Below are 15,224 nucleotides of genomic sequence, written 5' to 3'. Positions count from 1 at the left end.
TAATTTCATGTGTATGAGTGTGTGCCTGACTATGTGTATGTGTAGCATGTGCGTACAGAGTGCCTGGGGAGGCCAGGAAAGGACTCAGATCTCCTGACACAAGTTCAGTAGGTGATGAGCTGCCCGGTGTGGGTGTGGGGCCTGGGAACGGGACCTGGTTTCCCTTTAAGAGCAGCAAGTGCTTTAAGTGCCGAGCCATCTCTCCCGTGTGTCTCATGTTTTTAAATCCTGTGACTTCCATGGTGCCATATATTTGCCAAGAGTTCTCTTGAGGAGGAGTGGATGGGAGGGGAGTAGAAGGGAGGTTGGGGGGAGGGGACGGGAGAAGAAGAGGGAGAGGAAACTGTGGTTGGTATGTAAAATAAATTTTAAAATTTAATAAAAAAAAGAGTTCTCTTGAATTAAGCATGGCTTCATTATCATTATTTTATTTCTCCTCTTCCTTGTACCAGTCCAGTTGAAGTCTCAGAGAATAGCCTCTTAGACCGAGTCTAGCAATCTGCTTCTTATTAAGAGAAAGAAATCCTCTGGTTGTGAAGACAAAAGTAAAATGAAGTTTGTCTCCTTTGGAAAAGAAAAGCAAACGCCCCGCCCTTTTGAGTTCCTCAAGCTCTTGAGAGGAGGAGTGGCCAGGGGGCAGAGCTTGGGATGTATTTGGTATTTGGTTGTTGTTGCAGTACCTTGAATGTCACAGCCTGCCTGGGTTCAGACTTTGACCTATGTCTTCTACAGCTGCGTAGCCTTGGGCAGGGTACTTAATTCCACTCCAATTTAATGAAATGTGTTCTCATTAAAAAAGAAGGTGGTGATGGTGGAGGAGAGATTGCTTGGCTCTTGAGAACACTTACTGCTCCTGCAGAAAACCCAAGTTCAATGCCAGCACGCATATCAGGCCTCTCTCAACTGCCTGTAACTCCAGTTCCTGTTCTTCTGCCTGCTTGTGTGTGTGCCTGATGTACATGGTACACATAAATTCATGTAGGCACACACATGCACAGAAGAAGAAATACAGAAGATGCCCATCTATAAAATAGATACGGTAAAAAACAAAACAATAAAAACCCTAGCATTTATTTAAAAATATTTGAGAAAATAATATGAACATGGCACTTTAGTAAATACTTTATAATATTGTCATAATAAATATTAGCAGCTCTTGTTTCAGTTGTATTAAAATTGCGTGGATACTAGACAAATCAAAATTGAGGCAAGGGCTGGAGGGGTAGCTCAGTGGTGGAGCGCTTGCTTGCCTAGTTCAGCACTAAAGGAAATAGTAACAGGTTCCAAAATGGAGTAGGGAATACTCTGAAAACAGCTGACCAGGACTCTTCACATGTGTCCAAGCCAAGAATGACAAATGCTGAGGTGTTTAGGTCAAGACTGCCAAATGTGAGGAAGGTGTGGTGGCGCACGCCTTCAATCCCAGCACTCAGGAGGCAAAGACAGGCGGATCTCTGTGAGTTTGAGGCCAGCCTGGTGTACATGGTAAGTTCTAGGACAGCTAGAGCTACCTAGTGAGACCGTGCCTCAGGAAAACATGTATACACACACACACACACACACACACACACACACACACCCCAAAACAACAACAAGAAGAGAAAGAATGGCAAACGCTGGGCTGGAGCAATGGCTCAGCAGTTACGAGTCCTTGCTGAGCCATCGTGAGGACTAGAGTTTGGGTCCCGTGACCTGTGTGACCAGCCTGTAACTCCAGCTCTGAGGGAGCCAGGGCCCTCTCTGGTCAATGTGCATGCATAGGCGTGAATACCTGCACACACATACAGTCATACATTCACACACACACACACACACACACACACACACACACACACACGACTAAATCTTAAGAATGGCAGACATGGGGGACTGATACCGGTTGGAGGACACTAAGAAGACAAGATAATCAAATACAGAGTCATAGATTAGATTCTGGGACAGAAAAAAGTGGACAGTTGGTGAAATACAGATAAAGAATGTAGTTTAATTGCCACTGCTTTATCCATGCTAATTTCTTAGTTTTGGTAATTGATTTATAGTTGTGTAAGATACTACTATTGGGAATCAGGTGAAAGGTATGTGATAACTGTACTTTTTTTTTTTTGACTACTTTTCTGAAAGTCTAAAATTACTTTAGAATAAAAAGTTAAAGTACAGTAAGTACATGTCCAGGAGATCTATTTGGTAAAGAAGAAACTGACCAGAACATAGCCCTGTCACTTGTATAGCAAATGACAGCTGGTTCCATCCCGTCCCCATGGCAGAGTGAGGCTCACAGTAAAGGGCCACTAGCAGCCTCCTTTGTGCCTGTACACCTCCTGTGTCCTTAGGCGATGGCTGCTCTGGGCAGGTAACTGGTCAGATATCAATGTAGACGTACACCTCAGTCTGATCCTGTAGCCATGCCATACATCAGCTGGTGAGGAGGGCACTCCTTTAGCATTAGAGCTCTGTGGATCTGAGCGATCAGGGCACTTGTCTCAGTTCCTTGAAATATAATTTAAATTCTGCCTGTTTTATCCCTCTATCTAAGCACCCAGTCACTATGGCAATATGTTTTCAGATTACAGTTCCTACCCCTACGCTCACTGTTTGATCATCCAGAAGAAAGAAAGATAAGTTCAAACCAGCTTTGCAATAATTTATTATTTTCTTTCCTGTTTTAAGTGCCTTGCTCTTGCACAAAGCAGGTGTTTTGCTTGCTTTTCTGGAGAGCAAAAGGTACATGTGCTCTTCTTAAGACTGATGTGGCCATCTCCCACACTAATAGCAGGGTGTGTAGAAGAAAGCCGGTATTATCACTGGGAGAATGTGAGTCTTTTGCTTTTTGTTTTTGCTTTGAAGTCAGCTGTCAGGGGGGTATGGAAAATATATTTCCGTTCTAGCCCGTAACTCCCTTACAAGTATTTACCAATAGCAGTTCATATTTTCTAAGTTTAAAAAAAAATCAATGCTAAAAAATGTTGTTTATATTTTAGCTGAGTAGCTGAGGTGTTCTGCTTTCTGTTATTGATTTACAAATTTTATTGTCAGACCCTTGGGATGCATACAGATTACTCAATACTATGACAAATGACTGGGTTCTGAATTATGTATTGTACCATGGAGGAGTTCATAACTCTATTCCTGTATAGGTTATTTAGGCATAAGACTGCTGAACTGTGATTTCTCTTTTAGGTACATGTCACTAAAAGGAAGATAGGGGATGATGATGGGAGGGAGAAATCCAGCTCAAGATTGAACGGTAGTTCCCAGGTTTGGGGTGACTGGGAGAGTTGGAAATGCCTGGGGTAGAAGAGAGAAGCCACTGAAAATCAGCCCCTCTGTTGTACCTTTGCTCAGGCCAGAGCCCACTAGCCGGGAGACTGACTGAGCTCTCTCCTGGGCTTCTGAGGGCAGAGCCCTGAGATGCTCTTCTTTGCTGTTGCCTCTCCCTCCGCCCACAGCCACTTGTGCTGATGGACGTGCAAACCCTTTACAGACGTTCGGCACTGCGGCTTCCAGAGATCATCTGTCTCTTCTGAATGAGCAGCTTTCCGTTTGCAGCTCCCTTTGCCAGCACAGAGAGAAACTGCCTCTGCTGGCTGCTTCTGCCTTCTGATGGGAATGTTTACTTTCCCCTGGGAAAGGCACTGTTCTTTAGTGTGACTGTCTGCTAGCACTCCCCGCCCCTTGTGGGGACAAAGCCTGAGCTCAAGGGTGGACGGAAGAGGTGGCCATTGGAGCATGCACAATTGCCACTGGGGCAGCCATCTGCTAGTGTTGCAGCTTGCAGCCTGCCTGAGAGCAGGCAGTCGGCAGGGAGAGTCCGTACTCCAGGGCCTGCATGCATTCTCAACAACCCGTTCTCGAAATGAGCTTCCTAAGTGTACAACTCCTGCCTACCCTGTTCTTGTATGGCCTGCCTCAGGGCACCGTTCAGAATCTACCCTAATTATACTTCTAGTGCTGAGCATTTAGAGTTTCTGGTAATAGCTTTTTTTTGGGGGGGAGGGGGTAGATTTCTAAAATCTCAGTGAGGGATTGATTTATAGTTATGGGAAGACTTCCTTTTACAGGGAAATTATCAACATTGTAATGACACAGTTTCACAGCAGTGGTTTTTTCCCTCCGTCTAAAGCCACAGCCGCCCTACCCCCACCTCATAGCTACTTCCAGAATGATTCCCTGTCTTTTGTGGAGGTTCCTCTAACGTTGGAATGAAATTGTACTTCACATTGCAGACCACCACCTCGTTCACATATCACCGTCTGCTCCCCACCTTTTCTTCCTGAAATGGAGAAAATTTGCACATGCTGTTTAGAAAAGGGAAATTTCATAACATGACTCAATCCTCGCCCACACAGTGAGAATTCCTGCCATGCAAGCATGCTGTGTGTATGAAGAGCGAGCCCTGCCTTTCATCTTGGTGTGGTTCCCTTTATTGCATTTATATGCCTCTTGGATTGAGTCTAGGGGACTCAGCTTCTTGTTTCCTGGGTTCCCCTCCCAAGCAGTGATTCTTCTCTTCCAGGATTGACTTCTAGTAATTGGACAGTTTCATATATTCCAGGGACTTCATTGATAGACTCCCGCTGACAGCTGGAGGTGTTTTATTTGAGTGCTTGTCATGTGTTAAGTGCAGTGAAGGTGTAGCAGAATGCTTTGGCCCCCTTGGGGACCTGTTCAGACAACAAGCTGACAGTCTTACCAGCAGCCACTCCCACAGTCCGACTTCCAGTGTCCTTCCAGTTCCTTTCACAGTGTGGACATGTCAAGGTCGCTGAGGCCTTATGGTGTTGGACGTGCATTGCTGGTGATACTGAGTTCTCCCTGCATGTCAGTTCTTTCGCTGCAGGACCAGACATGGTGTTTTCTTTTTCAGCTGAGCCACTGGCAAGCTCCTGTAGAAGCCACATAGGTGTGGTTGGGTCAGCACAGTGGAGGTAGCAAGCTGAATTTTTCTCTCCACACTGGCTTCTGTAGGATTTCTTCCCATTTCTGGCCTCAGCTAACTGACTTGCTAGCAGGTTCTGGAGCCTTCCTAGGCCTGCAGCAAATCTGGCTTGGCAATTATAGGGATGCAGTTACTGAATGTCCTTTGAAATTAGCTTTCCAGATATTCATAAGTGCTCATGGGAGAGTCTTCCGTGTCCCTGACTTAATACCTGTGCTAACTCCCCTACGAATTACTGTGTTTTTCATTCTAAACATGATTGGCAATGGCTTGGGGGATGGGAGTGAGGACTTGCTTTCGTCTAGGAGTGAAGTGTGTCTAATTTCATTTTTCACACTCTGTCTCTGAGCCGAACACAGTCCTCTGTGCCCATGTTTAGTACTGCTGTGTTGCTGGACTCTCCTAGCAAGAATTAGGCTAATGTCTGCAGTGACTACATTAGGCAGCAAAATGAGGTTCTAAATTGTAGGTACTATACCGAGGCTCTCTCCAAGGTACTGCCTTGTTCTGGTTTTTATTATTCAAATTCATTCTCTCAATGATTCTCTGCAGACTGACTGGCACACTGGTTCAGTGCAGTACATTGTACTAGCTGAAAGGCAAGATCACCTTTTAAGAAGAGGGAGAAAGAAAAAGGAAAAGGAAAAGATGAATGCTGCTGGGCACAGTCAGTTCGGCATTGATCTATTCTAAGCTCCTAGGGTTTGTGTAATGCCCAAGAGACAGAAGAGGACGGGCTCAGTCCTAGATGAGTGGGCAGAGGGGCACTGGGTGGGCAATGGCATTGTACCAGTAACGCTCATCTTCTGTTTGCAGCACCTTCTTCCCATCCCTGTGCTGACCACCAGGGTATGTGCTTAGCTGGGTGCCGAGTATCAGAGTTCAGAGGTCTGACTATCTTGTCCTTCTTGGAAACTCTAATCCCGGAGAGTCACCAGTTGTTTCTGAGTTGGCTGTGTGGAGGTGGGGCGTGGGGAGAGGCTGGATCTTAAGATGCTTGCATTTTATATGGAAGTAGGAGCCCCTTGGCAGTTAGATACCTAGAGACTTGAGAGTTTGGCTCTTATATGTTTGTTTCTTAAAATTACTGTCTCTCCCACCCTCAGTGGGAAAGTATTCAAAGCAGAAAACAGAAAAGCACAAAGGGAAAACAGTAACAGAACAACAGCAACATTGCCCGAATCCTGCTATACAACTGTGAAATCAGCGCCACGGCACTGTTGGCCACGGCACTGTTGGTCCGTCCGGTTGTGTTTACAAAAGTGCCTTCGTGCTGGACTTAGAACTTTGACGTTGATGCTTTCCTTTGATGGATGCAGAGCTTTTTCAGCCAAACTTGGTGGCTGTAATCTTAGCACTTGGGAGGCTGCCAGAGGATTATTCATGAGCTCAAGACCAGCCTGGGCTAGCTGCATCCTGAACTCCTGGCCACCCTGGGAACAAAAAGAAAAAAGCAGGGGGCAGGCCTGGGGCTGGGGGTGGAGTAGGGGTGGTGGTGGTTCAGGAACTCAGGCCAGTGCTTCCTTCACATGCACAAAGCCCTGGATTTAATCCTTAGCACTGCATAAACTGGGCACGGTCATGTATGCCTGTAATCTCAGCACTAAGGAGAATTGGAAGTTCAGGATCATCCTCAGCTACATAGTGAGTTCCAGGCCAGCCTAGGCTACATGAGAGTCTATCTCAAGAAAGCAAAGCAAGCGCTGGTGAGAAGGATTAGTTCCTAGGACCCACTTGATTGAAGGAGAGAACCAACTCCTGCAAGTTGTCCTCTAATCTCTACACCCAGGCCATGGACTAGCAGCTCTTCCCCATAAATAAATGAATGTAATAAAATGAGAGAGATTTGTTTGTTTTGAGACAGAGTTTCTCTGTGTAGCCCTGCCTGGCCTCAAACTTAGAGAGATCTGCCTGCCTCTGCCTCCCAAGTGCTGAGAATTAAGGTGCAAGCCACCACCATCCAGCAAGAGAGATATTTATAAAAGATTTTATCTCTCTCTCTCTCTCTCTCTCTCTCTCTCTGTGTGTGTGTGTGTGTGTGTGTGTGTGTGTGTGTGTGTGCATGCCTGAGGAAGCCAGAAGAGGGTGTCAGATCCTCTGAAACTAGAGTTATAGGTGGTTGTAAACCACATGACATGGGTTCTGAGAATCAAACTCCAGACCTCTGCAGTAGCAACAGATGTTATCCATTAATGTAGCTAAACCATCTCTTCATTCCTGAGACAGAATTTTGAAGGTTAACGCATCTGGTACATGATTAAGTATGTGCTGAAGATTTTCTGGGTGTGTATAAACATGGCATTTAATTTAGTATAAATTATGCTGAATTGATTATTGATTTTGGATGGTAGATAGCTTCCAGCTTTTCACCTTGTAAATAAATCTTCAGTGAACATTCTTGTATATGTTTTTATATATTCTCTAAGTCTTTAGAAAGGATATACCAGAGTAGAAGCACTTGTATTCTCTTATCTATCTATCTGTTTGTCTATCTATCTATCTATCTATCTATCATCTCAGCAGGGTCACTTTTTGTCTTAGTTAGGGTTTTTATTGCTGTGAAGAGAAACCATGACCATGGTGATAGGAAAAAATTCCCTGGTAGTGAGTAATGCTGCGACTCAGTAAATCAGATCAGGCCGAATTAATAAGTCTAGGTTTAATCTGAGCAGAGCAAAGCAGGAGAGAGAGAGCACGAGAACATGGGGCAGGTTTGGTGACCAGGTCTTAAATAGCCTGTAGGCATGGTCTTGAGCAGCCCAGGAGGAGAGGCTGACCCTTGGCGGGCTTTCTGAGGGGTGGGGTCTGTAATGGGAGGAGTGAGACCATAGGGTGGATTGGGACTCCGCTAGAGACCTCCAACACATGGCAATTCTTACAAAGGAAAAACATTTAATTGGGGTGGCTCGCTTACAGTTTCAGAGATTCAGTCCATTATCATCATGGTGGAGGCAGACATGTCACTAGAAGAGGAGCTAAGAGTACTACATCTTGCAGGCAACAGGAAGTCAACTGAGACGTTTGGCGGTATCCTGAGCATAGGAACCTAAAAGCCCACCCCCACAGTGACACACTTCCTCTAACAAGGCCACACCCACTCCAACAAAACCTCAACTCCTAATAGTGCCACTCCCTATGAGACTGTGGGAGCCAAATACATTCGAACTACCACACCTTTTTTCTGGGCTGTGTATGTATTACCCATATACAGGGTTTTGAGTATTAACCTGTTTCACATTGCACATCAGGTTCCCTGGGATATAGTCTCTGTGTGGTCTCTAGATTGTTTTTCTTTGACCAGGAAATAGCTAACTTCCGATGAGACAGAGCAGCAAGTGCAGAATACATGTCTTCACTGTCTTGTGCCAAGATTGTAATGTCCCCAGGGAGAGAGACATTGTTATCAACCTATTTGACTGTAAACAGTTATTGAGTGCCTGGTCACATGTCTGACCCAGTACCAGACAGAAGGGAGCTACAAACAGGTTCCTGCCGCAGAGATCTTGCTATGTCTGGGTAGCAGAGTTGACATACAGCCTACTCGTTTATGAGCACTCACTATGTTGTAGGTCCTAACTGAGGCCATTGTTGAGGGGAGGGAGGATGGTGGTACAGCAAAGGCTTTTTCCTCTTCCTCCTCCTCCTCTTCCTTCCTCTTCCTCCCCTGCTTGTCTCTTTCTCACACTCCTTCTGTCTTCCATGCTGGGGATCAAACCTAGGGCTTCTTATATTTAGACAAGTGCTGTATCATTAAAGCACATCTCCAGACCTTGCTCTTTTTGAGACAGGGTCTACCTATGTAGCTCAGGCTGGCCCCTGCCTTTGTCTCGCCAGTGCTAGCATTATAGGTGTTTTATACATCTAGCCTGAGCTATGCTGGCTCCCCCTTCCCCCTCCTGTCCTTCCTTCCCTTTCACCCAAAGCTGTTCTCCTTAAGAGAAGCCACAGTTTTAGGTAAATTCACTAGCCATATAGGGTAATGAGTGACTTATAGATACAAAATGCTGTAGGATTGATAGTCATTATAGCACTAAGGCTGTATTGGAGAAGAAGCTCATTCATTGGATTAAAATAAATTTCAGAGAGAAGATAGGATAATAGTTGTGGCCTAAGAATAGCTGGAATTTGAAATGGATTGGAGAAGGTTTTCCATGCGGGTACTGGCAGTAATGATTGTTTAATAATGACAGCCATACAGGAGCAGAGTGAGGGCAGAGAGTTCTAAGGGACCAGGGCAAAGTTAAGGTTGCATAGTGACAGCATTCAGAGTTACGGGATCCATGGCTGTAGTAGGAATGTGGGGAGAAGAGAGTTCCACCTTTGCCTTTGATTAAAGCCTTCATTTCTTCCAGTAGCACGGTGCCTCCAGGGCCATCCTCACACTCCCTGTCTGTCTGTCCATACTATGCCCTGGGGAGCCCAGCTAGCCTCATGGCCTTATGTCTGTGTGCCGATGACTCCCAACTTAGTTATTTGCAAATCTCCAAGCCTGACTTCTGTGAACTCCAGATCTCTCTGTCTACTAGACAATTTCTACTTCAGTGGGTGATTAAAATTTATTGTGTCTACAAGTGAGTTCCTGTAACTTTCCCCACTTAAGTTGATGGCAACTCTCTGTTCTTTATTATTCACATCAGAAGTTTTCCAGCCTTCTCTTCTCTCTCCTTTCTCTAACATCCCACATGTATCTGACAGCAAATCCTGAAAACTGTCTTCAAAATCCATCCCAAATTTGACTGCTTCTCATCACTCTGTATAACTACCATCGTCTCTTAGCAGAGTATTGTGGTAGACTCCTAAGGATCCCCTCTCCCCTGTCATCAGCAGCCAGTTCTCAGCACAGTAGCCAGTGCTCCTTTTGTCATATCTTCCTGTGCTTAAAAATAGCCTTTGATGTCCCTTCTTACATAAAGAGTTGGCTCCTTCCTTGGCCCACAAAGCCCTGTGATGTGGCTCACCATCACCCCTGTCGTTGTTAACACTTCCATTCCCTGTCCTCTAGTGACCCTGGCTTTCTCATGTTCCTAGAACACACCCAGCCCACCAACCTTGAGATACACAGTATTCCTCTCCTACATAGTTCTGTGCCTGGCTCCCTCATTTCCTTCAGGTCTTCACTCAGAAATGACCTCTTTTAGTAGCAGAAACTGAATTGATTTATGGAACAAAATAACCAAGGTAGTTGTATTAGTCAGTTTTCTGTTACTGTATCAAAATACATAAAGCTGGGTAAAGAAAAGAAATTTGTGCTGGCAAGGTGTCTCACTGAGTAAAGGAACTTGCCACCAAGCTGATGACTTGTTGATTTCTAGGACCCACATGATGGAGATGGACAACCCACAAGATGTCCTATTACCCCCACATACATACTGCAGCATGCACATACCTCCTCCATAAGATGAAGTGTAATGAAAGGGAAATTTTTAAAAAGAAGCTTCTTTCTAAGAAGGAAAGGAATCTAACCAGGCATGGTGGCACATGCCTATCATCTTGGCACTGTATAGGTGAAAGTAGGAGTACCAGGAGTTTAAAGGAATCTTTCTTTGGTCTACAGTGCAAATTCTAGGCCACCCTGGGCTAACTGAGACCTTGTATCAAAGCAAGAAAACTTAAAACTCCGCCAGGCGGTGGTGGCGCATGCCTTTAATCCCAGCACTCGGGAGGCAGAGGCAGGCGGATCTCTGTGAGTTCGAGGCCAGCCTGGGCTACCAAGCGAGTTCCAGGAAAGGCGCAAAGCTACACAGAGAAACCCTGTCTCGAAAAACCAAAAAAAAAAAAAAAACAAAAAAACAAAAACAAAACTTAAAACCCCGAGAACTTTACCTTGTAGTTCCGGAAGTTCAAGGCTTTGCTTTGGCTTCAGCTGTGTTCTGGCAAAGACTTCATGGAGGGTGGAAGCTTATTTGAGTGGGAGAGGTCCTCTGGCAAGACAGGAAATCAAGGAACAGAAAGAGTTCTGTTCTTTTATAGCATACTTTTATAGCAACCATCTAAGCAGGTTCCCAAGAGAACAGCATTAACTTCTTCCTAGGACAGCCCTTCATGTTGTGATAACCACCTACCTCTTGGAGATCTCACCACCATCACTGAGCACTGCTACTAGGGACCAAGCTGACAACTTAGCCATCCAGCTTTGGGGGAACTTCCTTCTTGTTTTCTTTTTTTGAGACAAAGTCTTGGCTATGTAGCTCAGGCTAGTCTGAAACTTGCTATATAGTCTAGGCTGGCCTCAGACTTGTGATTCCCCTGCCTCTGCTTCCCTGACTCCTAACTCTGGGAATAAAGGCCGTATGTCACTACACCCACCAGGGACACTCGTAGGCCATACCTAGACCATATATATCAATAGTATTGAATTATAATCCAAAGTATAAAATAAATGTTTATTAATCCAAACTCAAATCAATGATTGAATAAATAAGTGAAGGATAAAAGGTAAGACTTTCCAAGAGGAAATCCAGTAGTCAGTGAGATACTACCTATTCCTACTCCTCTTGAGTAGGCTGGACTTAGTGACTCACTCCACAGAGCAGATCTGAGAAAGGGTTAAATAGTGACTCAACTGTAGAAACTTGGTGACTACTGTATGCATCAAGAATACCAAGAGGTCACTGGTGACATCACCAGTGTTGTTGGGCAAGTATGGTATACCACTGTTAGGAGAGAACGAGGATGCTCTACTTCTGTGGCATGCCTTCTCAAAACTAGTGACAGCAGTACAACCATGAGTAAGTGTCACCACAGCAAAGCAAGGGCTTGTTGGTTTCTGAAAAAGAATGAACTAGCTCTGTGTATGGTGTTTGTCTTCGTTTATGCCTGTGTGCCATATGTGTGCCTCGCGCCTGCAGAGGCCAGAAGAGGCCACTGGCTCTCCTGGGGCTGGAGTTACAGATGGTTGTAAGTCACCATATGGGTGCTAGGAATTGGATCTGCGTTCTCTGGAAGAGCAGCAGTGCTTTTAACCACTGAGCCACCTCTCCAGCCCCTTGGTTTTGTCAGCTTGACACAACCTAAAATCGGCTAAGAAGAGAGTCTCAATTAGGAATCGTCTAGATCAGCTTGGATGATGGGCATGACTATGGAGGAGTGTCTTGATTGATGTGGGAAGAGCCAGGGTGAAGGGACAGCACCACTCCTTGGTTGGGGCCCTGGACTGAGCAAGAGCTGAGTGGACCAGAGAGAGGACACAGCCGCTCCTAGGAGCGCTTGAGGAGAAGGTGGTGGTGTAGATACAAGGGCGAGAACAGCCAGCGGCGTCTGCAAGAGTCCACACAGAACATGGCCAGCAGAATAGATCAGGCTGAGAGGACAGGGAGGGAGAGAGAGAGAGAGAGAGAGGGGAAGGGGAGAGAGGGAAGAGGAGAGAGGGCTGACGGACAGAGAGAGGAACAAAGAGAGCATCTGGGCAAAATGGCTGGGTTAAACTGGAATCAGGGAAGCTAGGGAAGGGAAGCGAAGCTGGAGGGGCGGTGCTGGTGAGGGTTAGGGTGGGGGTGGGGTGAGAAGTGCTGGGAGGTAGCCAGCATCCACTTTGAATTTGTCACTAGCCATTGGTCACTGGTTTCTTCCAGACCTCACACTGAGCTGCACAGTCACCTCTCCGCTCTTGACTGTGGCATGCCTGTTTCCAGTTCCTGCTCTGACTTCCTCACAGTGATAGGTTGTAACTTGGAATTGTGATAAACTAAACCCTTCTCCTCCAAGTTAGGTCAGGATGTTTTATCACAGCAGACATTGAATCTATGTCAGGGGCCGTGCTACAAAACAGTAAGCCATTATTCCTCAGTCCCGGTCATGGATAGCGAAGGCTGAAGCTATCACAGACCAGAGAAGCCATAAGCATCTAAGTCTTCTGAGTTGGAGTCTAGGGCTGAACAAGGACAGAGTATAATGGCATGCTGGTGCTGCCCTCTTGTTCTGACAAGTGTGTTAGGGTAAGGTAATACGGCAGCAGTGTGTTAGGTCTCAAAGCCAGGACAAGTCTCACTCAGTCCCTGAAGCCCCTCTTAGCTCTTCGCACCACATCCCCCCCTTAAACTTCCCGCGCAAGGGCTTCCCTTCCCTCCCCTCAGCTTCTGATCCCTGTGTAACCTGCCATTTCGGCCATCCGTGCTCTAGCTTGGCTCCTCTCCTCCTCTCCCTGCCCTCTCTCCTCTCATCGTGCAGTTCAGTCTGCTGGCCACGTTCAGCTGGCCTCTTCCCTCTGCCTGCTATCTTCTCCATACTTCCTTTCACTTTTTCATTTAGATTTTGGGAAGTGCTAGGGCTTGAACCCAGGGCCGTGCACATGCTAGGCATAAATACTACCACTGAGCTATGTGCTGTGTTCTTAGCCTCATCTCCTTTGCGTGTGTATGAGCGTGTGAGCGATTGTTTTGTTTGGAGATAGAGACTCACTGTGTAGGCCGGGCTGACCTGGAATTTAATATGTAGACCAGGCTGGTTTTGAGCTTGTCATGATCCTCCTGCTTCTGCCTCCCAAGCGTTTGGATTACAGGCATGTGTCACAATGCCCCGCTTCCCAGCCTACTCTCTAAAAATTTTTTTTGTTTTTGGAGATTGGGTCTCACTAAGTTACTCAGCTCAAACAGATCTTGGATTTGAGATCTCTAGTGCTAGAGTCATAGGCTTGTTTTATCTCTTACTGACATTCATGCCTCTGCTTATATTGTTCTGCTCCTTAGCATGTACGATTCAACATTGTATATTTTACTTTAGCTATTTATTGTCTGTTTTCACATTAGGGTGTCAGCTCTGAGAGGACATTTCATCTTGCTTCTTCAGGGAGAGGGACTGTACTTGGCTTTTGTGGTGGATTGAAAGAAAATGGCCCCCAAAGGAAGTGGCACCATTAGGAGGTGTGGCCTTGTTGGAGGAAGTGTGTCACTGTGGGGATGGGCTTTGAGGTCTCTCTTGCTCAAGCTTCCCTCAATGTGACAGTCAGTTGACTTCCTGTTGCCTGCAAGATGTAGGACTCTCAGCTACTCCAGCACCATGTCTGCCTGCATGCTCTCCATCATGATGATAATGGACTGAACCTCTGAAACTGTAAGCGAGCCCTGTCAATTAAATGTTTTCCTTGTGAGAGTTGCCGTGGTCATGGTGTCTCTTCACAGCAATAAAAACCATAACTAAGACAGCTTTTAACATATGATCAATAAATATTTGTTCACCAGTGAAAGAGTAGTGTCCTCTGTATGTATTCTGAAGCAATTTGAGAGTTTGTGTTTGTGTCTTCCTTTTTCTGTTGAGATTTCCAGCTGTTTTCAGTTTTAATGGTGGGGTGGGAGATGACCCTGGTTTCTTTTTTACTTTTACTAGGCATAGAAATGCAAGTCCTACTGGAGACAGGTCAGAAATTCTTCCAGCACACTCACCCCATCAGCAGGAAGAGCAATGCATAGGTTCATTTACTAATATCCTGGCAGCAAATGTTCCTCCTGATTTATGCAGCAGGCATACCTCCCTCCAGTGATGATTTAAGATGGTGATCCAGGTCGGCTTCCTGATTCCAGTTCAGCCATGACAGATGTAGGACTATTTGTGGATTTAAAGACGTAGAGGAAGGGGAATGAGTCTCTCTGATTCAGAAGAAATCCAGAGAAGGAATATTGTTTCAGCATACATGTATTGGGCTTCTCTATGTGCTGAGCACTAAAGATACTGGGAATGAGACTAGGTTTGACAAATCCAACCAACAGAACCTGACAAAACCACCTAATCTCAAGTGGACTAAATTTAGGACAACCTAAAGAAAATATACCTCACATAGTAATAAATATGTAGTTCAAAGTATGGATGTAAACATCCTTTGCGACAGTGTGGGGGTGATAGTGTAATGGATAAGCATTGGGAAAGGAGTTCGGAGGATTTCCACTGATCATCATGGAGAAAGGTCTATGGCTTCTACCTCCAGTGCCCATGCCAGGAGGGCCTATGGTGTCCCTGATACATTTATTGAGGGGTGGTGGTAGATGGATTACACTGTTGCAGTTTTTTCAGGAAAAGGAAGTGGGCTAGTACTTCAGGAGAAAGGTCCCTGAGCTCTGGACTGCTGGCTGTGTCTGTTCATAGCACCTGCTTTTTCCTGAGCTAGAACATTATTTATCTCATAATGTATTTGAAGCGTTCATTCCAAAGAGTGGAGTCATATGATCTGAGGCCTAAATAAAGTCCTGGTCAGTAACAGAGGATAAAAGCTCTTATACAGTGCACTGTTAGCTCCTGATGTTTTCACCTTCCTCCTGTCTTGAGCTTAGGAATGGGGCTGGTATGCCTTCTGGTTTTG

The 15,224-nt window shown here is 45.6% G+C and overlaps 1 protein-coding gene across 1 annotated transcript in view; it reads left to right on the top strand.

Annotated features, from left to right (window-relative positions):
- Window positions 1–15,224, top strand: part of Sil1 (SIL1 nucleotide exchange factor) — a 244,026-nt gene that overhangs the window by 97,608 nt on the left and 131,194 nt on the right. The window lies entirely within an intron of this gene.

This window comes from Peromyscus eremicus, chromosome 19 (genome assembly GCF_949786415.1).
Source record: "Peromyscus eremicus chromosome 19, PerEre_H2_v1, whole genome shotgun sequence".
NCBI classification, from domain to species: domain Eukaryota; kingdom Metazoa; phylum Chordata; class Mammalia; order Rodentia; family Cricetidae; genus Peromyscus; species Peromyscus eremicus.
Note: the sequence above shows the minus strand (reverse complement) of the source record. Positions and strands in the feature narration are given on the sequence as shown.